Source organism: Patagioenas fasciata, chromosome 1, assembly GCF_037038585.1.
Source record: "Patagioenas fasciata isolate bPatFas1 chromosome 1, bPatFas1.hap1, whole genome shotgun sequence".
Classification (NCBI taxonomy): Eukaryota; Metazoa; Chordata; class Aves; order Columbiformes; family Columbidae; genus Patagioenas; species Patagioenas fasciata.
Window position 1 is genome coordinate 209,419,285 of NC_092520.1, and position 27,597 is coordinate 209,446,881.

General features: G+C 37.6%; 1 protein-coding gene across 1 annotated transcript in view; it reads right to left on the reverse strand.

Moving 5' to 3' along the window:
- CELF2 (CUGBP Elav-like family member 2) overlaps positions 1 to 27,597 on the reverse strand; it is a 558,210-nt gene that overhangs the window by 453,869 nt on the left and 76,744 nt on the right. The gene's annotated exons all lie outside the window — the stretch shown is intronic.

The following is a 27,597-nucleotide window of genomic DNA, read 5'->3' on the forward strand; positions in this document are numbered from 1 at the left end:
ACTCTATATTTAGGAAGCAAAAGTTAAACATGCTGACAATATTGTGAGACTCAAAAAGGCATAAAATGACTGGACTGAATTTTCTTTCTTTTGGTCACTAGTGTGTATGTAGCTACTGAACCATAGCTGTGACCCAGGTACTAAGCAGGCTTTGACCATCCAAGCTGCGTGGAAAGAAAATTATTGATGTACCAAGTGGTATGTACTGTTATTAATCCTATGGTGATTGGGTTGGTGTCTCATTGCAGAAAATGATGTTATCCTATCTGAGAAACAGAGTTCTGATTAAACCTGAGCCAATGGCTCTTTTGGAAGATTATTACCTCCATAAAGTAGGGAATGCATAGTATTTGGATAGGAGCAACACAGAAAATCACCGTTGTCCAGTCGAAACAAAATATTTAAAACAGATTATTTCTTTTTTGCTAATTTAAATACAAACTAGCATTGCATCTGGTTTCCAGCTTCAGATCAGATTAGAAAGAAGTGTGATAAAGATATAGTCTCTCAGGCTACCCTAGTCATAAACTCTGGGTTTCTGATTCAGAGCACTTTGGAGAGCATAATCCTACTTGAATATGGAGCCAGTGAAGATCTTCAGCTAAATGTTGGAGATAGGAAACCCCAAAAGCAGACAAGGTAAGCTGTGACTTGTGTCACAAATGTTTGGAGTTTTGCTGTTTGTCTTAAAGTTATTCAACCTGAAAATGCTAAAAAGAGAGGTGTAAATACTAAGGATTTTCCCAAGAGATTTCTAGTAGTTTATACTTCTTTTTGGAGCATACATAATGTCAGGCTGGCCTAACACTGTTATTTCTCCTGCTTCCATTTGCAGCCTGAATCTAGAAGAAAAAGGCCGTATAAGCACTCAAAGTAATTTTACACTGGTTTGAAACCTAAGACTTGAGCTAAAAATACTGAATAAGTAAACATTAACCTCAAAATTTTAATATAATGCAATATAATGTTTCTTACACTGTTTGTTTGTTTGTTTGTTTGTTTGTTTGTTTGTTTGTTTGTTTTGTGAGTGTGTGGCATTGCTTTGGTTTGGTTTTGGTGTATGTGTATGTGTGTATGTGTCTGGGTACACAGTTTTGTGGCTTGAAGGGCTCACAAAATGAAATCAAATATGTCCACATTAAAGTTCTCAAGCAGCTTATTGCCTTGGATTTTTAGTAGTGTGCTTCGTATCTAGGATTCTGACCTTGTGACAATTTACTTCGGTCAAGCTCTCTACCAGTGTTCCATCTTCTACCGCTACTGCTCAAGTTCCATTCAGGTTTGGTCCAGAGACCACGTATGTACCATACACGTAATTATCACAGTAAATATTTAGGTAAAAGATGTGTTATGAAGGCATTTCTTACTCGTCCCACATAAGCTACTAAGAAGTGAGATGGCAAGCTACTTCTGGTGTGGTGGAGTTGTTTCCTCTTTTATTAATTAAGTGATCCATGGACCAAAAAAAATCCTTTTTCCTCTTCTTCTGGTTGTTCACTTAATGTATATCCATTCCTGGCCTTTCCCATTTGCCTCCTCTCTGTCCAGTATGTCCTGTCACCTAATGCAGGGTCCATCATCTTCATTGCCTGCCTACACAGAACCAAACTGTCAAATGGGTTCTTCAATACAACATAATGGAGGTTAAACCACGCTATTAATAAATAAACACTCCACAAAACAACTGTGAACTGATTCCTTTGGTGCAGTCCAAGTCTTTGACAGACTTACACCAGAAATCAGATGGGAATGTAATTTACATTATTTAACTTTTTAAAATTAAATCAAACATACTTTTTTTTAGACGTGGCCAATAAGGGCCTCTGACATTCCTTGAACAACAGCTCTACTACAAATTGATCTGCCTGCCGACTACGTTCAAAAAATTGATTTTCTTTCCCTGAATGGAGACTTTTATTTGAAAAGAATGAATTCAATTTGTGACTCACACTGTGAACATTCTGCATGTGATTCTAAAGTTTTTGAATCTTTTAAATCAATAACAAACTCATTTTAATTTAGTTTAATTTTGCAAAGCATGGGTATTTCTAACTCTCAATAAGCATGAGGTAAGGCAGTGTTACAGGTCTGGGACTAAGTTCTCTGAGTCATTTGACTTGTCTGGTTTGGGCTTCCCACTGTAACTGTGACAGGAAAATCTCTGGTTTTGGGTCAGCTTTCATAGTTCAGACAGATAGAGTCAGGCTTTTGCTCAGAACTGGTTGAGGCCACAAGTCTATGAAGGAAAAGCAACGTTATTATAAAATATATAAATTGTCCAATAACAAATCTAGAGCTTTAAACCTATAAACCTTGGGTTATAATCTACCTCCCTATAGCTTCTACCTCACCAGTGAGATTTGTAATATTCCCCTTCCCATATTTCCTTCCTCAACAATTTATTCTTGCTTCAGGGAAGCTTTAAGAAATTCTTTGGCAGCACTAAAAGCTACATGGAGTTCAGGGAAATAGCTGGCTAGCTGGTCTAGGCTACAGATATAACCCTTTTGTGTAGGCACCTGATCTATTGGTGATTGGAATCCCTTTCCTTTCAAATCAGAGTTTCTTCTCAATAGAGGTATCATAACATCAGCACAGCAATGATTACTCCAACTGAGATGTTCTGGTTACCAGAGTTCACTGTTTGCAAATCTTTGATGTGATTTAGTCACTAAAATACGTAATTCATAGAATCCCAGACTGAAAAAAAAAATAGGGTGGAAGGAATCTCTGGAAGTCATCTAGTCCAGTGCTCAAATGTTGTTGCTCACCGCAAATGATGGTTGCATGATAAACTTCTACTGCACTCACCACCTCTTGTATATGCAAATTAAAATGTGTTAAACTAACACAGTAGTGATTTAATACTATCTGCCTTGTTTTACAAATGGCTCAGAAGTGGAACATGCAGAAGATGAGATAATATGGGTCAGCTGGCAAGAGTAGTTCAACTGAATGCAGTTGCTCAGGCACTGGTAGTCATGTAAACCTGTCCATAGCAAGCACTTAGGGAGTATTAAAATGAGTTCTCAGGCAATACATAAGCAACTTCATAGTGCTAACAATTCGTAACTGTTAAAAGTTAAAGGACAAGAATTATGGTGATATGATCCTTTATACTCAACGAATTGAATTTGATGAATTAACAATTTTGACACCTTGAGAGAAATATAAAATGTGCTGTGCTGTTTGACATTATATTTTCACTGGAAATATCTTATACATCCTCTATTCCATATTAAATGGGGTATATTGTGGGCACAACTGCTGTTAACAATTATATAGCAATTTTCTGAGAATTCTGTTTTCTAGACAGACACTTCAGTACATTTTATATGGTTGCACACAACTGAAAATACATGAAATACCGAAAACTAAGTAGGTTTAATGTGATTTTATTACCACTTTAAAACTGTATTTCTCTGCATAAATTGTCACCCAAATACAAAAGTGAGGGACAGAAATGTGCAAGTTTATTTCACATTCAAGGCATATACACTGGAGTCACAAAACTAGATTGTTTTGCCCATAACTAGAAGGCTGAAGAGCAAAATCTCATTAAGATTGGTATATGGAAGTAGGTTTACAAGCCATGCATATCCATGAATTGGTTAGTTTAAATGTCTGAGAAATAGATGGCTTTTCAAATATCTTTTCAAATATCTGACAGTCTTGAGTTCAGATTTAAGAACTAAGATGAACTCAAAACCTGATACTCGGAAATAAATCCTTCTGGAAAATGGTGTTATGAAGAAATGAATCTACATTCTAGAAAGACTGCCTTTTAAAAACTGTTCTGATTTTCCTATGATTTGGCAACACTTGTTTATCCCCATCATTCTGGTGGATTTGGTTCTAATGCATGTGTTCTCACATGGCACCTCTGAATATCTGATTTGCATGAAGTGATGCTTGCATAATGTGTTTAAAAGATTTGTCAATAGAAGGAATGTAACTGCTGAAGGAATATTCAAAAGGCTTAGACTTTCATGAAGTGCATTCCGTAAAATCAGACTTACATGCTCATAAAACCAAAGCACATCTTTCCAGTCTTTATTTGCAATAGTAGCTAGTTGGTACCTGTGCTGGTTTTGACTGGAATAGAACTAATTTTCTTCATAGTAGCTATTATGGGACTATGTTTTGGATTTCTGCTGGAAACAGTGCTGATAATAAATGGATTTTTTTTCATTATTGCTAAGCAATGCTTACACAGAGTTGAGGCATTTTTGACTCCTCACACCACCCCACCAGTGAGTAGGCTGGTGGTGCACAAAAAGTTGTGAGGGGACACAGCTGGGACAGCTGATCCCGGCTTACAAAAGGAAAATTCCATACCGTATGATGTCATGCTCAGTATATGAAGCTGAGGGAAGGAGAAGGAAGGGAGGGATGTTTAGAGTTAATGATGCTTTGTCTTCCCGAGTAACTGCTACAGATTACGGAGCCCGGCCTTCCTGGAGATGGCTGAACACCTCCTTGCTGATGGGAAGTAGTGAATGAATTCCTTGTTTTGCTTGGTTAGTGTGTGAAGCTTCTTATTAAACTGTCTTTATCTCAACCCATGAGTTTTCAACCTTTAACTCTTCTGATTCTCTCCCCGTCCCACTGCGGGGGAGTGAGTGTGTGGCTGTGTGGTGCTCAGTTGCCGGCTGGGGTTAAACCACAACAGTAGTATTTTCTAATTTTGTTTTGTTATGTATCAGTAATGGTGTGCTGTATACATTGTCTGCCCCTATTGGTTTCTGAAGCTTTTCAGTGCTACGTAACTACAAACATACAGAGTAGGGGGAGAAAAATATAAATAACCCTCAATATTTGCTGCCAGTCTTTAGGTTTCTCCTTAAACCTAGGAGGAAAAAAAGAACAAGACTAGTTTTTCATGGCTTTGGTTTTGTATTTCAGACTGGTGTCTGATAGGTAGTTATTTGATAATTTGTCTGAAAGATAAAAAACTACCTTATTGAATGAGACTCTGAGCAGTTAATTGTTGTCCTGTATCTTGTCATAAGACCACATTGACCTAAACTGGATACTAAAAACGGCAGAGACGTGAAAACTCATTTATGCCTTTATTAATTCAAGGTTAAACCACTAATACAAAAGTCAACGCAAGCTATTTCTATGAAGATATGAAGAAATAAAAATATGCTGGTTTTACACTGAATCACTTGCTATTGCATAGCACAGACCACAAAAAAAAGAAGAGCAAAAGAAGCAAAACCATTGCAAATTAAGCCTATTTTTCATTAACTTTTTCACATATGAACTCAGGTAAGTATGAGCTTTGCAGTTATTTAATGCATTCAAAAATAATAATGCAAAAAGTTTCCATGATTTCAATAGAGTCCCTGTTGTATCAGTAAGTGAGCTCTCCAGTGGCCAAAATAATACCTGTAAATTCCCATGAATTTTAACCCAAAACGTGGCAGCCTGGCATGATTAAAAGCTTTAAATTCTCAAAGAGCTACACGATTAAAGCAGAACTGCAGTCTTGTGTGGCACCTCACTGGTTTCATTTGCCAGTATTGTTATTTTCCAAGGTAATATTTGATTTACAAGAAAAATGCTTTTCAGTCACACAGTGAGTCCAACATTGTATCCACAAGTATAAAATCCTCAAATTGCCTTTATTTGTCAAATGCTAAAGCCTTACCTGAGACTATTCTGTGGCAGAGTAGGAATCTAATGATGGCAGTAGGAAGGTGGAACGTTAGATTTATAGAGGTTTTAGAGGTTATACCTCTTGTGTCTCCTCCCATGTCCCCCTTCTGACTCCCTTTAATTCAGTACTTTGACCGCAGTAATGCAGTTAAGCTTCAGTGTATGGCACAGATGACTCATAAGTCCAGTCAACTTTGATTTTATTGAAAGCTCTCCTGTGTTAGTAATTTGAATTGATTTTAAATTCCAAATTACTAGTGAAGACAATGAAATACTGTGCTTTAATGTTAACCCAACTTTCTCTTTATGCTACACTTTCCCTCCCAAATTGTAATGTTTTTTCACTTGTTTACACTACAGTTTTTCTTCCCCCCCCCCGGCCCCTGCATCTATGTAAGCTTCAAACATCAAACACAGAGAATGAATATCTTTTTAGACAGAAATAATAACAAATAATAAATGTGAACAACACTTTATCATGAGGTGATTGCACAAAATAATGCCTTCTATTTTTGCTTAGCTAATATAAATCCAAGTTGTCAAATATTACCAGTGAAAAAAATCTTAGGTGGTCATACATAGACTATGAAAATGAAACTATCATAGTGCATGTCAGACTACCATTTAAATCAGTATAGTAAATCAGCTGTGGACTGTTAGGTGTAAAGATCTGATTGTCTTAGATAAACCAAGTATTGCTTATAATAGTTAACTTTATTTTCTAAAGAACCTAGCTCAAGTACAGTCAAGGTTTTGTCTACCATTTGTTTCAAGAATCTGGATCAGATATTTAAATCAGAGTCAACTGTGAATAAAGGCAGTAAATTCTTGGGCAATAAATCCTTAGTGATCCACATTACTCAGACGAGACCTGCTGGAACATCTTCATAACATTCTTTTTCCTTCCTTCTCTTCATGTGCAACATATTGCAGTAATCAATTAACATGATGGAATATTCTTGCACTGAGATCTTCTTGTAACTCCCATATGGTCAGAATTTGATCTCAATAGCTTTTTTTCTTTTTCTTTTTTTTTTTTTTAAAAAAAAAAAAAAAAAAACCTGAGCTCATGCTCTGCGTTAGTGGTGATGGAAAAATAAACCGAAGTTTTCAGAAGAGACTAGTCCTTTTCATACCCTTGGTGTTTGGTTTAAATATTTTTGAGAAGTCTGGTACTCAGAGAGGACTGGGTGTTGTTTACCTGTCTTTAAACCACTAAACTGGACAAAATGGAAGTACCCAGTTTCATCACTTGCATTTAAAAACATACGCATTATCATACCTCTGTAGGACAAACATATAGGTAAAGTTGTTGATCCCTTGATCTTATTTAAATAATTTATTGCTGTCCATCTCATTACACCCATTATTTGCTTTTATAACTCAAAAGATTTGGTCCAATTCCACTGTAACAAAGCACAAAATTCTGGCTTATAACCTAAATAATATCAAGTAGACCTTGGTTCATTTAAAAAAAGGCCAGGAACTGAACTTGTGTCTCTTTCTGCTTTTAGTTGTTCTCTAGCGGGGTTTAGAAGTGTTGCAAAAAAGTCATAACTGGAAGCTTGTCTAAGTCCTTTCATAATGCTTGCACAGTTTGAAGTAACCAAGGAATCCCTAGAGGTCAACAGCTCTGCAACTAGTAACACCAAAGCTCCCTGACCAAACTCCACTTACCATTGCTTTGGAAGAGTTGTAGGAACTGAATTTTATATACTTAGTGTACATTAGTCTTGTAATAAAATTTATTACAGTTTCAAAACTTTTTTTTTTTAAACATGATCTCAAATTGAACTTCCACTTTCCTTATTTTTTTCCTGTGTCTGACAAGAAAAACACAATGCAATCCATACTGCTCTTTCTAAATAGGCATGGGGAGGTGGAGTAATGGTTTGGTCCATGTATATTCCAGCAGAGGGTGGCAGTACACTACCACACTCCCACAGTAAAGGAAACGTTGCACAGCAATATTTTTGGCTTGTGTTTTCAAGGGAAGAATACACTATAGAAATGAATATATTTTGCAATGAGGTGGGAATTGGACTGGTATTTTAATCCCTAGATCACTGCAGTGACCTTGCTCAATCCACTCAATCTCCATCTCTCTTTCATCTGAAATATTTTTCATCCATAATTACCATCAACTGAGGACTACAAACCATTATAATACTCCTGAGGATAATTGTCTATGAGAATGAATACTAGAATATCTGAAAATGGGAATTTCTACTGATTAACTAAAAATTCCAGAACCATTAACTTCTTCAATAGCAGCAACCTATTCACAAACAGTGTTATGTGGGTTAAACTCTAGTTGAGGAAGGAGCCATGTTGTGGGAGGATGCATTATATTTGCATATTCATGGCTCTGTGAACATGGTAAATGTCTCCTCCCTTTCCTCAATCTGGTTTTGCTACTTTGGTAGCAAAATATTCTTCAAAATTTGTACTTTGTCTCCAGTTAAATGTTGATTTCTGTAGTTCTCTGATAACTTCTGAGACTTCTCTTATTCTTACTGTGGTGATTTTTTAAAAATTATTTCCTTTAATTCTTTTAAATTTAGTTTAATTTAATTTAATTTAATTTTATTTTATTTTATTTAGAAAGCAGTTAGAAAATCGTACATAGGCCAGCAAAAAAGGCAGGGTGTACTTTTTCCCCTTTGCAAATCTTTTGTAATCTTACAGTTGACAGAAAAAGTAGCAACTGGTACAGTCTATTTTAAATTACTGCTGTGAAAGCATTTTAACACATTGTCAAACTTTAGTCCTTCATGATTTGAGGCTATATATTTTTCGGATTTGAAGAAAAATTTTTGTGAAAGAAGAAACCAATGCATGATAGGAATACCAGGAATAGGTTATGCAAATAATGAAAAATATTTATATACAGAGCACGATTTCTTTAATGTGCTTTTATGTTCCCTCAAGAATTTAAACCAAAGGATTATGCAGGTCAAGAAGAACTTGAAGAACAAAAACCATTCATGTCAAGTTCTCTATATGGACTCAAATTAGTAAAAACATTTGAATAACATTTTTATAATAGTAATCTAAGTAGCTTATGTTAACTTCTTTAGTAACCAAAGCCAAGCATAATTTTAGTATTTCAGAAGGCATTCTTTATTTAAAAGATGTAAAATATGGAAGCAGTGTTCTGGAACATCTTTCTATTAAAATGAAAGAAGCTGGAAGTGGTGCAAGGAATTTTAGGTGAGGAATGATATGCCACTTCTCAAAAATAAGAGAATTTTTCAAAGAATTAAGGGAATTAAATATTTTCACTAATAACTGTTATCAATAATAATTTCTTACTACTACCTTAGTAGATTTCAAAGTGTTTGAGATCCTTAACAGAATTCCAGCTGTCATAAGGAGATACAGACTGGGATCCCTGAATTTATTCAGGCGTCTAACTCACTGTGGAATCAGTAGATGATAAGTACCTAACTATACTTGAGACTGTAGAACTTTTGCCCATTTACCTGTCAGGCAATTGTCAAAGCCAAGATTTTAGTTCATTTCTTCCATAGGACTTTATATTAACTAGTGTCCTCTTGACAATTCTTTGGAAAATCTCTGGAAACCTTCCACAATACTGAACCACAAAATATGCAGAAGATACTGCTGCCTGCAATGGGGAGATGGTTTTTAAGGACGGATAGGGCATTTATAATATCAGCCTAGAAATATCAGTGCTTCCGAACAGTTGATTATCAGTGTTTCAAATTGCTTTTGTAAGCAGATCTTCAGTTATCTGGTGAGCAAGCACTCCAAAATCTGAGAAAATTTCAGATATCTTTTCTCACCTGCAAACAGCTTTCTGTAGAACTTCTTGTAACATGTTCTCCTCAGCTATTCCTACAGTAGGCGACATGCTTCTCAGCAGTGTTTTTAACTAGTAAGTAACTATCATAAAGTGATGAAATATGGAAAAAAATAGCCAGTGTGATCAGAATTCACAAAGCATTGTTTGGTTATCATTAGGATTACTTTAGGTATCAGTGTAGAGGGAATAAATTTCCCACAGCTATAGAAACAGTTTTCCTTATAAGTACCTCCTTTTTGGCTATGGTTGTAGGGACTACAGACTAAAAATGCATTGATCACCAAGATTTCTGCTAGCAAAACGAGCTGATTTCCCCCATGGGAGTGGAAAGCTGCCATAGATAGATGAACCACACTCTGTGGTCTTCCATCTCTCAGCTGTGCACACGAGGCTGCAGCGAGCCCTGGGAGATGAGCAGCATTCATGGAGTTCACTGGGACAAATGCCTTCTGGCTATTGGCATCCTTCAAGCATCTAATAGAATAAGGGCCAAATGTCAAAAACATATTTAGGCAAACAGGTTAGTCAAGCTAGAAACATATTTGCTCTCCATAGTAATTTTGCCCCACAGGACTAATAGGTTTTATCAGACCAATGCACTATTCACATGAAATCTTTGGTTGAATGTCCTGGAGGAGGATCTGCAGATGGTCTGACTGCTTCCCATCAGGAGGTATCTCCTGGGAAGACAAATGGCACAGGCTGGTGCTGCAATGACAGAGGAGCACATCTTAGACACTTTCCTGGCTCCCTGTTTTTGGGAATAGTAGCAAAGAGGAGCTTAGCATCTATGCAAAAGGTTTTGCAGGGGGTAAGTGAAACATAGGGGATAACATCTTCAAGATGCAGTAGTAGTGGGAGGATATTTTTGTTTCTATATGTGGTCTAAGAAAGGTATAGGGGCCTTTGAGAGGGGAATAGGGGGTGCAGTGCTGATATGCTGGAGTCCTGAATGGCCCAACTACACTTTTGAATTCTTCCCAGTTAATAGAAAACCTTATAGTAAAATATTATTCAAGAATGAACTGAGCTATAATAGAAAAATGAATTGTTTACAACATTCTTTTTAATGAAATCAAATAACTGGGAAACATGGAGAGTTTCTCGAGGACGACCAGCTTCTCTCAGAGTATAATAGATTTAAAATCTCTTCCACTGATATAGCTCTGAAAATCCATGATTGAAAACTCTAGCCTTGAGAAGTTACAATACATCATAAGAAAAAGGTGAGTCAACATGTAATGTTTCAATTATAGGGTTCTCAAGAGTACACAGGTGGTGTAATAAGTAAGGTCATGGTCTTTCCATCAGTGGTACCCCTGCTATTTCTGCAGTTGCTATGAATAGGAAACAATAATACTTATGATTGCGAAAAGACCAAAGTTCAGAGCAGATCGATCTAATGTTCTGAAAGGTAAACAAATAAAGATTTGTTTTGTAATGAGTGCCTATGGTATTTATACTGGCTGGTCTATCTCTGTGTGGTGGTCATCCAGACCATGGAGATGATCAATATATGCAATGGTGGGTACAACTGACATTTAAAATATATCTTTCCCCCTGCCAATCCTCAGACATTTTTAGTTCACACAAGTGGTTTTTAAACCCTTTTTTTTATTTTTTTTTTTTTTTTCTATCTAGAGTGACTTGTGAAAGATCAACAAATAGAATAGGTTCCCAGTATGGCCAGCCACTAAAGCTGCTGGGTTGTGCCTTGAACTGGGAAGCTGTGCAGCTGATTCATTTCCCAGCTTTGTCATCATCTAGCTGCACTGTGTGCTCATGAGGCTATTCACCTCATCTTTCCACATCTGTATTCCATTTCCTCAGCTTTTTCCTCCACTTTGTTTTACTTGTTTAGACTAAGCTCCTACGAGTTTGCACTAGCATTCATCTTTTTCTGCTGTTGTGGCTTTGGCCTGAACACTAATGTTCAGAGTCCTGATAGGACATTAGAAACTAAAAATGACTGCAAGTTTAGAAGCTTTTTTGATTTCTTCAGCACATATGCATCCATTACTCATGACATGCTGACCTACACAATGTAGTAACCCATGCGATGTGTATTAGTGATGTGATGGAGTTATTTTCTGGCACAAAACTTTTTCAAGAGTAGAATGGAATGGAATAGGAATGTGACTTTCAAGAGCCCTAATATAAAAGGAGCTCCTAGAGAAAACATCTGTATGACTAGAAAGTTAGGAGCAGACTGAGAAAGGAAGTGTTAGAGAATCATAATTTTCCATTCCTGTCTCAGTCTCCTTTACATCCTAAGCACTGAGGAAAAGAAAATCACCCATTGGAGCTGAGTAAAAAAAATGGCATTAAGGGAGCACAAGCTCATTTTCAGACATATGCATCTCAACAAGAAACTCTGCATTGGTGATTTATTCCTGCTTTTTTTGCTTTTTTATCCAAGGAAGACAGACTCATAGTGTCAATGACGATCCCTCCACCATGATGATCTACTTTATCTTTCTTTCTGAATTCTTCTTGCATTTGTGAACTCTAACATGAAACCTGTAAATTCTTTGAAGTGCAGGCCGTTTCTGTACTTTCTTGGCACTTTCATACTGAGCTTCCGGAATATGGCTACTTCATTTCTTTAGTGGACATGACACATGGAGAAACTGTTCCCAAAAGGTTTGCAGTAGGGCATGCAACAACTTGTACAAAAAGCCCACACTGTCATTTCTGTTCTTTCATACTCAAAAATATGAATGTAAGATAATTAGGAATGTCAAGCTCCATATACCTAATCTATTCCTAACAAATGTAGATAGCCTATTATTTTAAAGATATTTTCAGTGTATTCACATACATTTGTCACTCAGGTTACTCATTGAAAACACACACCTGATATAGATTATTCTTGAAAGAGCCTTTTTTTTTCTGATATTGTTCCTTAAAGTTCTTAATCTTAATGTTGTATTTATGCAATTATTTTTAATTTTAATATTTTATCTTCATTTAAAATATATTCAAATAAGTTACAGTGATTTATACAGTAATCTAACAGTATTGTGAGATACATTCCATGTCCTTTGACTTTTAAGGCTTTTCTCCCTTGAGTTATCAAATGAGGGTACTTTTAATCACCTGTGTAAAGCTAGCAGTTTATTCTAAGCGTTAATTACTATTTTACCATAATTCGGAACAGAGCAAAAAACAAATTAACAACAAAAATATTTTGTAATCATAGAATTGTTTTGTTGGAAAAGACCTTTAAGACATTCACGTCAAACTGTTAACTTAACACTGTCAAGTCCACCACTACACCATGTCACAAAGCACCACATCTACACGCCTTTTAAACACCTTCAGGGATGGTGACTCTATCAGTTCCCTGGGCAGCCTGTTCCAGTGCCTGACAACACTTTTTGTGAAGACATTTTTCATTATGTCCAATCTAAACCTCCCCTGGTGCAACGTGAGGCCACTTCTCATCCAGTCACTTTTTACTTGGGAGAAGAGACCAGCCCCCTCCATGCTCCAAGCTCCTTTCAGGGAGTTCAGAGATCAGAAGGTCTCCCCTCAGCTCCTGTTCTCCAGCTGAACCCCCCAGGTCCCTCAGCCGCTCCCATCACACTTGTGCTCCAGATCCTTCACCAGCTCCATTCCCTTCTCTCAACTTGTTCCAGCACCTCAAGGGCTTTGCTGTCATGAGGGACCCAAAACTGAACACAGTATTAATTATAAGGAAAGCAAGACATGGCTAATACAGATATTGGGCAATACCAGATTTTACAGTTACTCTTCCCCTGCCTTGTCTGCTGCAGAAGGGAAGCAAACTCCTTTGTTCTATGAAAAATACCCATTAAAACTTAGAGAAAGCCAATAGAGATGGTGTGGTCCAACTTTATCTACCTGTCATTAATATTTTTAAAAAGAGACAAAAATGTTGAATTTCCTTTGACATATTCTAAATCTTTACTGATTTGTTGACACTCACATGATTGCTTTGGTGGCAACAGAGGAAAATTTTCAAAGTGGTTGTCAGACAAGAGGAAGATGCATTTGTGAGTGGAAGAGACAATGGAGAGAATAGATATACAGAATTTACAGAATGTTGCTTTCAATTTCCTTCTCCCTGCCCAGTGTGTGTTTGTTTATTAATGAAATGCATGAAGAAAATACAAGCAATCTATGCATTAAATTCTATTTTTGTATTACTGTTCCAGGACTACCTTCTTCATCACAGGAGTGTTAATTTCATCTCGTTGACATCGATGCAAATGACCTATGTATCTAAGCGTTGAAAACAGAAGTAGCAACACATTCACAAAATGCAGTCTGTTTTCTATTTGAATCTAAAATCTAAGCACTGTCCCTTTAAAGGAGACCTTGCTATCTTGATAAAGAAAACTAATGAGGTGGCCTTTCTAGGGCTAGTCACATAATAGCCATGGTGACAAGGACCTCTATCAAGAAATAAAGCAGAAGATAAATGAGATTTTTCTAATATCCATTTCACCCATTGTTCACAAGTGTCATGCGGTACAACTTCTATTTATCATGAGATAGTAGATACTGGGCACCGTTTTGTAAAGGAAGCCTAAATTGCAACATTGTGTTATTAACAGCCCATAAACACTCTTTCCTGATTTTTTTGTAACTGTGCAAAACCAAGTTTTGTTTAGATATTTTTTTCTTTTGTGTGTGTTGTTTTTTTATTTTTTTTCTTCTCTCTCTTTTTTTTTTTTCTTTTTTTTTTTTTTTGATGTACCTGAAGGTTTGATTTATACTGGATGTCCACACAGCTTCTAACAGTAAAATGATAACACATGTTTCAGGCAGCTAACCTGAAAACTAGTCCCACCTGCTCTGAGAAGGGTATTGCACCTGGATTCCCTTTTCTCAACTCTCCATCTTCCTTTATTTTACTTGATATTGCTAGTACAAAGTCTCAAACTGCAACATGGCTTTCACCTTTCCCCCATGTTCCAGCCACCCTGCACATGTCAAGTCATCCTGCTTCAGAGACATTTTAGAGGGTGATATCGTGTGGCCTGTCTCTCTGTGAGTGTTCCATTGGGTTCCCTTTTCCAGTTTGGAAATATCTGGTCTTCTTTTTGTGTGCTTGGACCTGATTTATAATAAAGAAGTTCAGAATAGGAATTATCTGTTATGATGAGTTGCAAAAGCAGGAGACCGCACTCAGATGTTCACTATGTGCTCTTCAGACCATTGTTCCTGTGGTATTAATTTCCTATGGTGTTCAGAACTCACACGTCTTTATTCCTCCCCAACTGCTGTGTGATACAGTAATGTACTTTGGTTCCTGGGGGAGGTAGTTAAATTAAATTTTATTTTCTCCACACTAAAGTGTTTTATTTCACAGAAACATATTTCACAGGATGACCAAGGTTGGAAAGGACCTCTGGAGATTGTCTAGTTTAATATTTGAGGCAGGGTGACCTACAGCAGGTTGGTTACCCAGGGCCATATCAAGTTGGGGTTTGAGTATCTCCAAGGATGGAGACACTAAAACCTCTCTGGTCATCCTGTTCCAGTGCTCAGTTACTCTCATAGTAAAAAAGTTTTTTTCTTATTTCTAAATAGAATTTCTTGTATTTTGGTCATGCCCATTGCCTCTTGTCACTGGGCACCACTGAGAAGAATATGTCTCCCTTTACTGCCCTCCAGCAGGTATTTATACACACTGATAAGATACCCTTAAGCCTTCTCTTCTGCAGACTGAGCAGTCTCAGATCTCTCAGCCTCTCCTCGTACAATAGATGTTCCAGTCCTTTAATCATCCTCACGGGCTGTTGTTGTATACATTCCAATGTGCCCATGTCTGTCTTGTACCATGAAACCAGGCAGCGCTCTGCCTAATTCAGCCCAGAAAGCATTTTTCTTGGCATTGGTCATCAGACAGTAGAAACATATTGAGTACCTGGACATCAACTACTATGGAAGTTGGGATAGAAAAACTTTGATGGACTAGGCACTCAGAAAATGCTATTCAAAATGAAATTATTTGAGTAAGAATATTCATAAAATGTTTTGTAAGCATGGGTGACCCCACCTGAAGTTCCCAGCCTAGATACAGTGGCATATTATGTTTACAGGGACTCCAAGATCTAAACATTCAAAGAAAAAGCTAGCCTTCCATCCAAAGCAATTATATGATATTTAGGCTGTTGCACTTCATATACATCAACAGTGAATCAGAAGTCTGAGCACTGCAGTTGTTTAGACACTGATAATTTTGGTAAATGTAATGGGGTTTGGCAGTAGTAAGAAAACCCACTAAGTTGCAGATAGAAAGCAATGCCATGGAATGACATGTGGAGGAAAAGAAATTCAGAAACAAGGGAGGTAGAGAGAAAGGGAGTATGAGCAGAAAGAGCACCCAAGAGGAAAAGATTCTCCTGGTGTGCAACGAGGAAACAGTGATTAAATGTATGACTTCTGCATTATGTCATGTTTGTCCCTTGGTCTCTGTGCAGAGAATGACAATGCAATGAAGCTGCTTTGCAGAACATGGACAATTTATGTACCAGTCCATTGACCTAGTTTCAATATTTGATTCATCTTTCTTCTCTGTATGGGCATGCTTCATCCCTGGAACTTTTCCAAACTGCTGACACCTTGCAGCAACTACTGAGTTTCCTTCTGCTGCACCTTCCGTTCAAATAAATGGTTGGAAAAACTGAAGGAAAAACTGTGTTAAGATTTTGATGGCTGTTTCATAGGATGAGAGGATGTGTATAATTTACAATCTGTGCAGCTTTACTGCTATATGGTCACCTCCAGGGTGTTAGGCAGGCCAGAAAACTATCAGCAAACAGTTTTCTCCATAACTTGAGATGAAGGGAAAAATTCTAGCCATGGATTTTGGCAGAAATCCAGTCTCTCATGAAAACTCCCACTAAATCTTTAATGGCCAGGGAGAACACCTGGAAAAGCCTGGGCTTAAGGCACTGACTTGCAAATTGGATCCCTGATTTAGCTACAAATTTCCACTGTGACCAAAGGAAGTGTGCTTGATTTGTGTGTCTCTCTTTCTCTAGAATGAGGACAAAATTTTCTGTTTCCTACCTCTGCTGTCTTACTTGGTTTGAGCTGCAAGCTCTTGGCAGTTAGGGGTGGAAAGTATTTTGCCCAAGTAAAACACTGGTAAAGATAGTAGCAGTAGCTGTCTCTCAGGCAATGCTTTTCATCCCCAGATATTAATGCAGTCTGCAAAATACCGTTGTAAACTATCAAAGTACCATTATAAACTGAGGCACAAGAAAGGGAAATTACATGTCCAAGGTCATGACAGGAACATCAGTCTGATCTCCCAAGTCCCATATTTCTGTGCTTTACTTACTATGCCCCACAATGATACCTTTCTGGGACACGTGGAGTAATAGTGATGATCATGAGCACACAGATACCTCTTTTGAAAGGTCTCATCACATATCTGCCTGCATGGTACTCAATTTATACACGTTGGAAGGATGAAGGGCTGAGTCAATATAGTACTAATGTAATATCCTGATGGCTTTTAGCTTCAAAGGCATCTTATCCCACTTTTCATGAGAAACAAGACTTTGAGAAGAAAGCAGTCAAAGTACAGTTAAGTGCCACTTTTTAAATTATGATCAAAGTTGAAATGCACTGTGAAGCTGCCAAGAGACCCATATATTGGTTTACAGACTGCACTTACTATATTCATTATTTCGTACACGGTGTTTCTAGCCTGCATGTTCATGTGATAGGTTAGAAAAAGATTAACTGTCTTCTTTTTTTTTCTCTTGGAACATGAAGTAGAACAAAGGACAATGATGCAGTTCAGACGCTATAAAGAGAAGAAGAGAGTCAAGTGAGTCCCTAGTACTGATCTAGACTTACAGGACACCACCATTACATCAATGGGCATGAAATTCCTGAGTACCTTTTGGATCTGGGCCTTAGCAGCTTCTTTGTGCCATTCATTCATTTAATTCCAAAAATTCAATAATAATATTTATTTCCCTACCTAATGGGCTTGCTTTGAGGACAAATGCAGTAGCAGTTGGGTATGCACTTAAATTCTACAGTACTGGAGATGAAGAAATGTAAATGTGGGTGGGAGATGTCTTTCCTCTGAGCTGGGATCAGATTCACCTGACATAATTTCTGGTAGACACTTACATAAGCTGGTGGTGATTCTACCCGCTTCCTTGTCAATACATTCCAGAACTTTACTGTCTTCATTGTCAGAAACTGCTTGTACTGTCTAATCTGAGTCTTTCTCTTTTTTCATAGTCTAAGCCTGCAATACTCTGTTCTGTCCTTTGCATCATCTTCTGCTTCTAATAGCCTTTCACATCTTTAACACTTATCCCCTTTGGAATTCTTGGCTTTAGGTTAAATAAACCCTAATAAATTTAGACACTACCATTACTATCCTTTGGGATCTAAGGAAGATCTAAAAACTGGTCAAAGAACTGCAATTTAGATTTTTATGGGTATTATATTGTCCTTCAGAATGGTTTCTGATCCTCTGGGATTTGTGTCATCTGCAGTTTTAGTGAACATAGTCTTTAATCCCTAGTTGAGATTTTAATGGAGACTCTCAATAAAATCTAAAGCAGAGCTGAACTCCTTGGAAACTCTGCTTGGTATCTCCCTGTAACATGATAACAAGATACTCTTGATGAATTACTCAAATGATTTTTCACCTTCCCTCTCCTGATTTTCCTTGTGAGAACATCACATAAAGCAATGTCAAAAAACTGTACTAAAAAGTCAAATTATCTACTTTAAACTGCTTCCCCTCTGTCCCCAAACCTTCCCATTCCAGTGGGTGGCATCTAGATTGTTTTGACACAATTTGTGCTTGGTGAATTTATGCTGACATTTGTAAGTACCTTGATAAGTGTGTTTGCATTAAACAGTTCCTAGAGAATAACGATGTGTGAAATATTGTAGGTGGTGTCTTCAGCAGCTGGGTCTTGGAGCTCTTTCAGACTTTCCAGGAGAAGAAAGAGAAATAGGAAGGGTGAGGTCAGAGCACTCACTACAGAGTGACAGGAAAAAACAGGATGTATCACCTGTCCTGCCCTAAACTGGGTAGGGAACCCCCACATCTCGGGCTGCTTTAGGAGAAGAAATTAGGAGCTGCTTAGTTTTTCTGAAGAACGTTATTTGAAAGATAATGGCCAAAAAAGAATATGCTGAAGAAAGATTGTGATTACTAGTGATGAATTAAGTCTGAAAAGCTACAGCTGGTGGCTACATAGACTTTAGTTACTATCTGATATCTGAATCACAATCCCACAGGAGCAAGAACCATTCCATGTGCAGTGCACATTTCCTTGAACTAACCTACTTTAACAAATACATCACTTACATCATATTTACTGTATATGCACACTGCAGAACATTCTGCTGAATATACCTTTAATTCAGCGGGAGGGCTGAACACAAAAAATACATAAAAAGTAATATTACTGCATGTAGGGGTGCAAGGCTCTTAATTATAGTCTTAGATGTGGTTTAACAAATGTATGGATCAGGAGTTCTATTTATGTCTCATTTCCAAACAAAACTTCCCTGGGAAAAAATTCACTACCAAAATTTTTGCAACTTTATCTAAGACATTTTGGAAGGTGTCCTCTTTGCCGTAATTAAAAATACAGCATGTCATGAATTGAAAATTATATTAGCCATTAAAAAACAAATCAAGATATTTAGTTATTATATTTTGTTACTCAATGAGATTTTCATAACTTCCATGCCAATCACCAAGAGACAATACAAAGTAAGTAATATTGGCTTCTAGACAATATATTTTTAGTGGTTTATGACTAATTATATACCAAGAAACATACTTTATGTAGAACTATTGAAGTATATTCATCATAACAATGCCAGAGGAAGCAATTTCTGGAAATTTAGTTTGCTATTTGCTGCTTCTTGAGTTATAAAGTATACTAACCAAACATTTCAGACCACTTTTAGTTCGCACAGGCTTCTGCTGAAGACAGAAGAAATATCATTACAATTTGCATGTGCAATATGGCCTGAAGAGGTCTCTTGGTGGGACAAACGAGCTTCAGGCTAGCACAGTGGGGCCGTAATAGCATCCAAACGATCCATTGTAAAACTCTTGTGTATATAAGGTAGTCACTAAGAGCATTGTGCCGTTTCCTCTGTGATCACAAGGCAGGCAGGAGTTAATGGCCTTCCAAAGTGCAGTTGATGGTATAAAGCACCGTACATTGATATTTCAAGGTAAAGAAACACTTCTAGAATGCTGCCTAGAGAATATTTACTGTTATCTGTATGTGATACTTGTCCCCATGGGTGACTTATTGGGATTTGAACCTAAGGTACTCAGAGCTGAGAACACAAACTGCACCGACAGGAGGTGACAAAGCAAAAGTCAATGTGTGCTGTACCACAACTTCGCTCTTGCCTCTCTCTAGAGCTTAGTGCAGGATTTATTTGCATGCACTCAATAGATTAAACAAATATGCATAGGAGGGCAAAAAAATGAAAACAGCTTTCAGATGGAATTTTGCTTGACGTCATCATGACAGATACATTCAGAGACATATTGCAAGATGCCTAATGAGTGCAATAAGAAAGCTCTTTCTACACAGAGTTTGAGATTAAGTATATTTTCAGAGCTGACTATTAAGGAAAATAATGCTATCTTAAATAGCTAAACAAATGACACTGCTAACTCCTATAGTTTTACATCAGGTCTTGCAATATTTGATTTTTTTGCTATCTGAATGACTCATGTGTCTTGAAAAGAATACCTGTTTTCATTTCTTTATGGTTGTGGGGAAAATCTTTTCCCACCCTAAAGAACTTTACAACTCTAATGTCTCAAGAACTGGGCAGGAAGCAAAAAGCCTGCAGACAAAAAGACTATTAAAATAACTTTTTGGAGTGAACTCATGATTTTTTTATTGATTGGAGTCAGTAACATGGGGAGGCATTGTGTGTTTTTTTCAGAACTAAGGAATGATTTCTTCCTGTACTGTCCTGAGCATTTTTATTAAGCTGCAGCCTCTAATGCTGCTACTAAAGCATTATCCCCCCAAAATAGGCTAACCTGTTTTAAACCTCCACTGTAATTTAAGTCCTGAGTTTCAGTTTCTCTGAAAAACACTCCTAATTTTGTTTTGAAAGGGTTAGGTAGAAACCACAGTGTTGGTGTTTGGGTTGATAGTGCAACGGCTGAAAGGCAACTCGTGTCCCTGATGTGAAAGACAGTGAAGTTTCCCAAGAGCAACAGTTACTGAGCTGTTGTGGTCACAGGGAGAACCTAACAACCTGAAATCTGCTATGCATGGGTACATGGATATGGTGAGGATTTAATTAACACTTGGAAAGCGTTCTGAGGTCCTCAGATGACAAGGTTTACAGAACTCCAAATGACTGTTATTATATCCCCTCTGTGTTTGTGGTGGCAGATAGCCAATGAGAAGAAATGTTCAACCACAACCAGATATTATTCCCAAAACCTTTGTTATTTCTAGGCTACTGTTGGAAGAAAAAAGGTGGATCTGTATCCAATTTAGTGAGTGCAAATTACAAGTGGCTTTGTTGAGATTCCTCTGTACTTTTGAGTATGATAAATGTAGCCAACAGCAAGCTGTCTTGTGGCCTGAGTATATACTTATTACCCAGCTAAAGCAGAAAACTGGTTGCAGACTCTAATATTTGAGTAAAACCCATCTATCTGTGACACTTCTTTGACAGAGAATACCATAAACAAATAATTTCCTCCATCTGCAACTTTGCTATTTCTGAAAACAGTGTTCATCTTGTCAGACCTCTGCATATATGTTGAAAATAAACCCCAAATAAAATAAAACCCTCTCACTGCATCATATTTCACACTTGATTCTTCCCTGGGAGAAGCTGAGCTACAAATTGCAGATCTTAATTATGGACCTTAAGGCTTGTTATGAAAGTACTCAGATACTGTTGTGATGACAATAGAATTAGAACATATCTGTAATAGATTCTTCTATTCTAGATGTGTCTTCATGCATATGTGCACAAACAATATACACCAAGACTTTTCTGGCAAAAAAAGTATTTAACTAATGACATCTTTCTGGTTCATTTGCTCAGGAAGATTTTGTCGTGAAGGACAGGTAAAACCTATTGCTAAGTTTTCAGTGAACTAGACTACAGATAGCAGCAGAATGACCAGGATCAGCAGGATTGGATTTAGTGTATCCTGACAGATCAGCAACCTCTTTTATCTCTTTTTCATCTATGTTCCAAAGTGATTTTGGCTTGTTCAGCCACACTAACAGATTCACCACATTACAGACATGAAATATAGAATACGGACATTGCACTGATAACATTCACTATCCAAAAGCAAAAGTTTTTAGGCGGTGCTATCTTGTAGTGTCTCACATAGCTGCACATTATCTGGGTTTACGTTGTGTTGGACCTGTCAGAATCGCACCCTTTAGCATGCACTAACTGTGATAACATTTACATAGTTCCTTTATTTCCAGAGCTCTGTGTATGTAATGAATGACGACCTCACTAACTGTCCCCGTGGGGTTTCTGGTCCCTGGATTCTTCAGCCAGCCACATCCTGAAGTGGTCAGAGCTGCCTGGGGAATATTATTGCAAAGATGTTGACGTTCATAGTAGTGTTGTGTGATGTCCCCTAATTGGCTTCCAAAATCTCAGTGATTAAGGTCATGCTCTATTTGCGCTTGGTACCTTTGCCAGGTGTTAACGTTATAGGTGTAAGGTGCATTTTCAGTCAATGAAGGGAAGGGAAGGGAAGGGAAGGGAAGGGAAGGGAAGGGAAGGGAAGGGAAGGGAAGGGAAGGGAAGGGAAGGGAAGGGAAGGGAAGGGAGGGGAGGGGAGGGGAGGGGAGGGGAGGGGAGGGGAGGGGAGGGGAGGGGAGGGGAGGGGAGGGGAGGGGAGGGGAGGGGAGGGGAGGGGAGGGGAGGGGAGAGGACGGAAGTGAGGGGAGGGGAGGGCAGGGCAAGGCAAGGCAAGGCAGGGCAGGGCAAGGCAAGGCAAGGCAAGGCAAGGTAAGGCAAGGTAAGGCAAGGCAAAGCAAGGCAAGGCAAGGCAAGGCAGGGAAAGACAAGGCAAGGCAAGGCAAGGAAAGGCAAGGAAAGGCAAGGAAAGGTAAGGAAAGGTTTTAGTGGACAGATGCATTAGATAGCTAGAGCTAGTAATAAAACTGACCTCATGGATGGCCATTTAGGCCTTCCTTTTGAGTGGCACAACTGTATTTACTAGCCAGGGGGTTGAAAAGGTAACAGTTATTTGCAATTCTGCCTTTCTGCAGAGGTTCAGGACTTAGTTAATGTGTAAATATATGCTATCAGTACACGTATGTGGTTAGTATTAAATCATCCTTTCCATAAAACTTCCTTTCAGAATTTATCGATCTTAAGTGATATTGATGTGGGTCATATGTTTCTATTGTGGTTTTATGCTAAAAACATTTCTACAGTGTAAACACATACAATTATATTGCAGATGACTGATTCATCCCTTTTTTTTTTCAAAATTGATCTATACCAGGGCCATGCAAGGCTATTAACATAACCCAACCCTGGATCTGATTTTATTGCAGAACTCAAGGCTGCTCTAAAAAAGTAGATAGAGAAATGTTAATATATGCAGCAGAAGGTATTTTAAATAAATATCTGTCAGATAGTTAAATCTGTTTCTCCCTAGTGTTAATTATGGAGCAATCAGAAGAGGACAGGAAAAAGAATATTTATTGTACATTGAAAAGCCAGTTATTAGGTCTGTATCATAGCAAATCATGTGGACTTACCTTTAGAAACTGTCTTTCTGATGATGGATGGAGTTCTTTATAAATATTTTTCAACCTGTATCTGAATTAATGATAGTGATAACTACCAGGGAACACTTCAAAAGCAATAGACAAAACCAAATGCTAGTCTAGGGCAAAGAATATAACCATTTGCCCGGGTCTAAGGGCAAAAGAAGTCTGTGATGGTCGATGAAAACCCAACAAGATGAAAGCTGTACTTTCATACAGTCTAAACACGTGAGACATTTAAACAGGTGATTCCCATTGACTTTCATGAAACTTATGACTTCAAAGACCTGTACGGATTCCATATTGAAAACTTTGCTAGATCTGAGATTACAAATGTGGTTAGAACTAAATTTTTTATCTGTGCCTGGGAGATAATTTCCATTGACCCTTAAAAGAAGATGATCGTTTAGTTACCAGCTCTTCTCTGAAATCCTTGCCATAAAGTGTTCAGTTATGCATGGGCATAGCTGCAAAAGGAATGGTTAAATGTACCTGTTCTTCCATGGTAAATGTATTGCAATATACCCAAAGGAACTAATGTGAAACTTGTCTGTGATCTCCTTGTACTTTATTAACAATGAGCCCTTATAATGTGAAAAAAATACATAGAACAACGGAATATAGAGACGTCAGACAAAAAAGGCAGGTTTGTAGCAGATAAATGTGACTCGTCTCATTTTGAAGCCACTGTGCATGAACAAATTCAATTCTGTGTAAATATCCACTATGCAGACATCCAGGTGGCTGGAACTGGATTGAGAAAATCAGCAAAGTGGCAAAGTGGTGATCGTATAGTGCCTGTGATGAACAGAATCCATAAAAATTCTCACCCAGTCAAACACAACTTGAAGTTACTTAACAGAAAGAAGTTGAGAAGGGCAAATAAATGTTCACCTTATTACTGGCCCCAAAAGTCCTATATGTTGCCTATTTCTGCTTGTATAAGCTTGTTACCAATTGTCCTGAACTCACTAGGAAATCTTTGGATCAGGTCCAGTGAGAAACAAAAATAAACATTTCTGGCAGAAATTGTAGAAATAAAGTAAAGGCATTGAAGTTAACATTTTCTGGTGGGTTTTTTTTGAGGCTTTCTGGTTTGTAAAAAATCAAATATTAAAAATAAAGCTACTCTAATTGCTGTCTTCTCAGTCTAGTGCTGTTCACAGTGAAAAGTGAAGTGCCACGTTCTTACATGGTTAGAATGACCACTAACATTAACAGGAAATGAAGTGTTGTCTTTTCATCCAAGTCCTTACCAGAAAATAACAAGTGGTTGCAGTGACAAATGCACTCTCCCACTCCTTCACATACATGTTTTTAAGATCAAAGGCATGCAGTGAAAAAGATCTCTTTTTGCTTTAGCAGTTCCATTACAGAAAAGCATTATTCTTGAGTATTCTGCAACATAAGAGTCATGAAATTCAAAAGTTCTGTATCCAAAACCATGAATATAATGCATAGTGATTTCCCATTGCACCTGCACTTCAAAATGCAGTCTACTGGTTCTACCAGAAAATACTACATATATAGAAATGGACCAGACTGTAAGATGCCTGATGGCAGCAACATTGGAATGATTTTGATCCTTCTGAGCACTACTTGTCCCAGCTGATACATTGGTAAGAGCTTTTTACGTTGGTAATAGCAGTGTCTCTTTTCTGCATAGTTCTCTTCTAAGGTAGAGTTTGCATTAAAATAGATATATAGGCTACTATCCAGGTTTACTGTTCTTTTCATGCAATTTTTCTGCATTGTACACTTCAGAAGCCACTGTTCTCCTGTCATGAGTCAATGTCGAAGTCGGTCATCCCCCTTCTAACACTGATAATGAATAAGAGGAAAATACATTGAGAAATGTGGATCTTGTTTAGAGAAGATTAGATGAGAAGTAGCTATTGTCATGCAGACTGAATAATTTTTTGATACTGGATTGATCCAGTTGCAGAATGAGGCACTTCAATGTGCACTGGTAACTTCAAGACTGTTAATGGAGATCTAATTAATGAAATCAGTTATCTAAGCTGTGATTCATCTGACAACATGCAAGTATTTCTTGTAGGATTTACTCTATGATTTCTAGACTGCAATGACTGTATCAAGAAGGACTTGATCCATCTGCCCTTGCTGGCATCGAGATTACTGGAGATGCCACTGATGCCTCATGTTCTCTTCAGCTATCAGTCCAGATGGGCGTGGGTCTCTGATAAGTCCTGTACCATAGCCACCAATATGCGTGAATGCCCAAGATACACTTGAGCAGCACAGGTTGCAGAAGATCCATACCTATGGGCAACTGGTGTCATGAGACCTCAGCTACCCAGCTCACAGATACACAACTATATGTTGACATCTAAATTTCAGCATCTCAAACTGAAACCCAGTGAATGTGAGTTGCCCAGCCTTAAACCAACATTCTAGGAAGCAAATGCAATCCTCTACCCCCTCACTCATTTGTTGGAGTTGCTCAGGGTGGAATAAATGTCACCTGAAATCAGAGTTAGACTTCAGCTGCCTCAACTAGACATTTAGTGTTCATTATGTGTTGTGGATTATTTTGCCTGCTGTAGGGCCTGCATCATATCTCCCACCACATGTGCATGTCTTGAATACCTGAAGGCATCTCAAATGACCCTGGTTGTCTATTTTAAGCAACCCTATGTGTCTAGAGATTGTGTTGTTGAGGTCTGAGACAGATAATATAGGCTGTCTCTGGAGTTACTAGAGAGATATAGGTACCTTCAGAGTATAATTTATTAGACCTAGCAAAATTGACTATTTTGGAGAAAATTAATAACTCTTAAGAAGCAATTATTTCTTTCTGTAGACTACGCAGGGAACTTGCCATTCAGATTTAGAGAAGCAATTTTTAGATGCCTAAGTTAAGGCACATGAACCTTGTCCCAAGTGACTTTTGCCCATGCCCTTGAGATGAAATGACATGCTTTACTAGAAAGTAACCCTAAGCCATTTACAGAAGGTTTTTGTCCTTTTGTGAAAGAAGTGGTCATGATATTAAAACACAAACAGAAGAACCGATTACAATCCATATCTGACATACATTAAAAACTAACTGAAAATTAATTTACAAGACAAAACATGTTATAATGGGTTGTCAATATATTCAATTTAAAATGTACCACATCTGATCAAAGAAAGCCACCCAGGGGATTACACTGTCTAAATTCCTCAATAAAATGGCAACCTTTAGATGTATTAAATATTACATTTGGGGGGAAAAAAAAAAAAAGTAAGAATGAAAATCTATAGCTAAGAGAAACACAAGCCCAGAGGGAGAATTCAATATCTGTTTATGTGTAATTGGGTTTTGCTTTGTGAAAATCTTGACAGCTAGAGGAGCTGTCTTACTTGCATGAGAGTGTTAATCACATTCATGGATCTACATGCTACTAACTGCATACTAAATTCCTGAAGATTAACAGCCTTTGCTCTGGTTATACCTCATTTACATGACACATTGCCCTATAGAAGTTGTACACCACATATGGGGGATTGAAATTTTAATATTATCTCAATATCTTAATGACTAATCCTGAATGATGAAACTGTGAGTCTAAGCACTGTTACACATCCTGAAGTAATTTAAGTTCTGACAGTCTGTAATTCATACTGTAAATCAATGAAACAACTGATACCTTTTATAAATTGACACAGGGACATGTGTATGCCAGATTAATCAAAATAGGCACAGACAGATAAAATTCTGCATTAACATGTTGTTTAGCATAGTTTCGTAATCAGTAGTCTACAAGTTAAGTTATGGCACATCTATAAAGAGAAGGTTGCAGCTTGAACAGAAAATAAGCAGTGCTGTGAAATATTGGTATATTATGCTCCTTCTGACTTCCGCAGCAAAAAATAAGGGAACATCAATGAGATTTAGATTGGATAATAGAGAGTTTCCTCCTTTCAGAGTGCCTCCTGGGTTCAAATTTAGGCTCTTCCCTTTTGAATTCAGAGCTGTTTGTGTCTTTCTTGTCCTTTCTTATTAGCGTTTCGTTGCTCTGCCTAAAAGACCTTGTTTTCTCATCATTTCTTATTTTGATATTTTGTTCCTTAGAATGCTCCAAAATGAATAATTAAGACGTTCTGTGGTGTAGGTTTGAAGACCCTCAGGCTGAGGATGTTTAACCACATTCTCACCTTCAAAATTTCTACCCAAGGCTCATCTTTAAAAACAGCTATTCCAAATCAGTAAATTAAAAAAGTGTCAAAGCCATAAAGAAATAACAGATGATGGAACATGAGACTTGGGAGTCTCACGATGGATACTAACTGGGAGGATTTCAATGTCAAGTATTAGCATTGTCT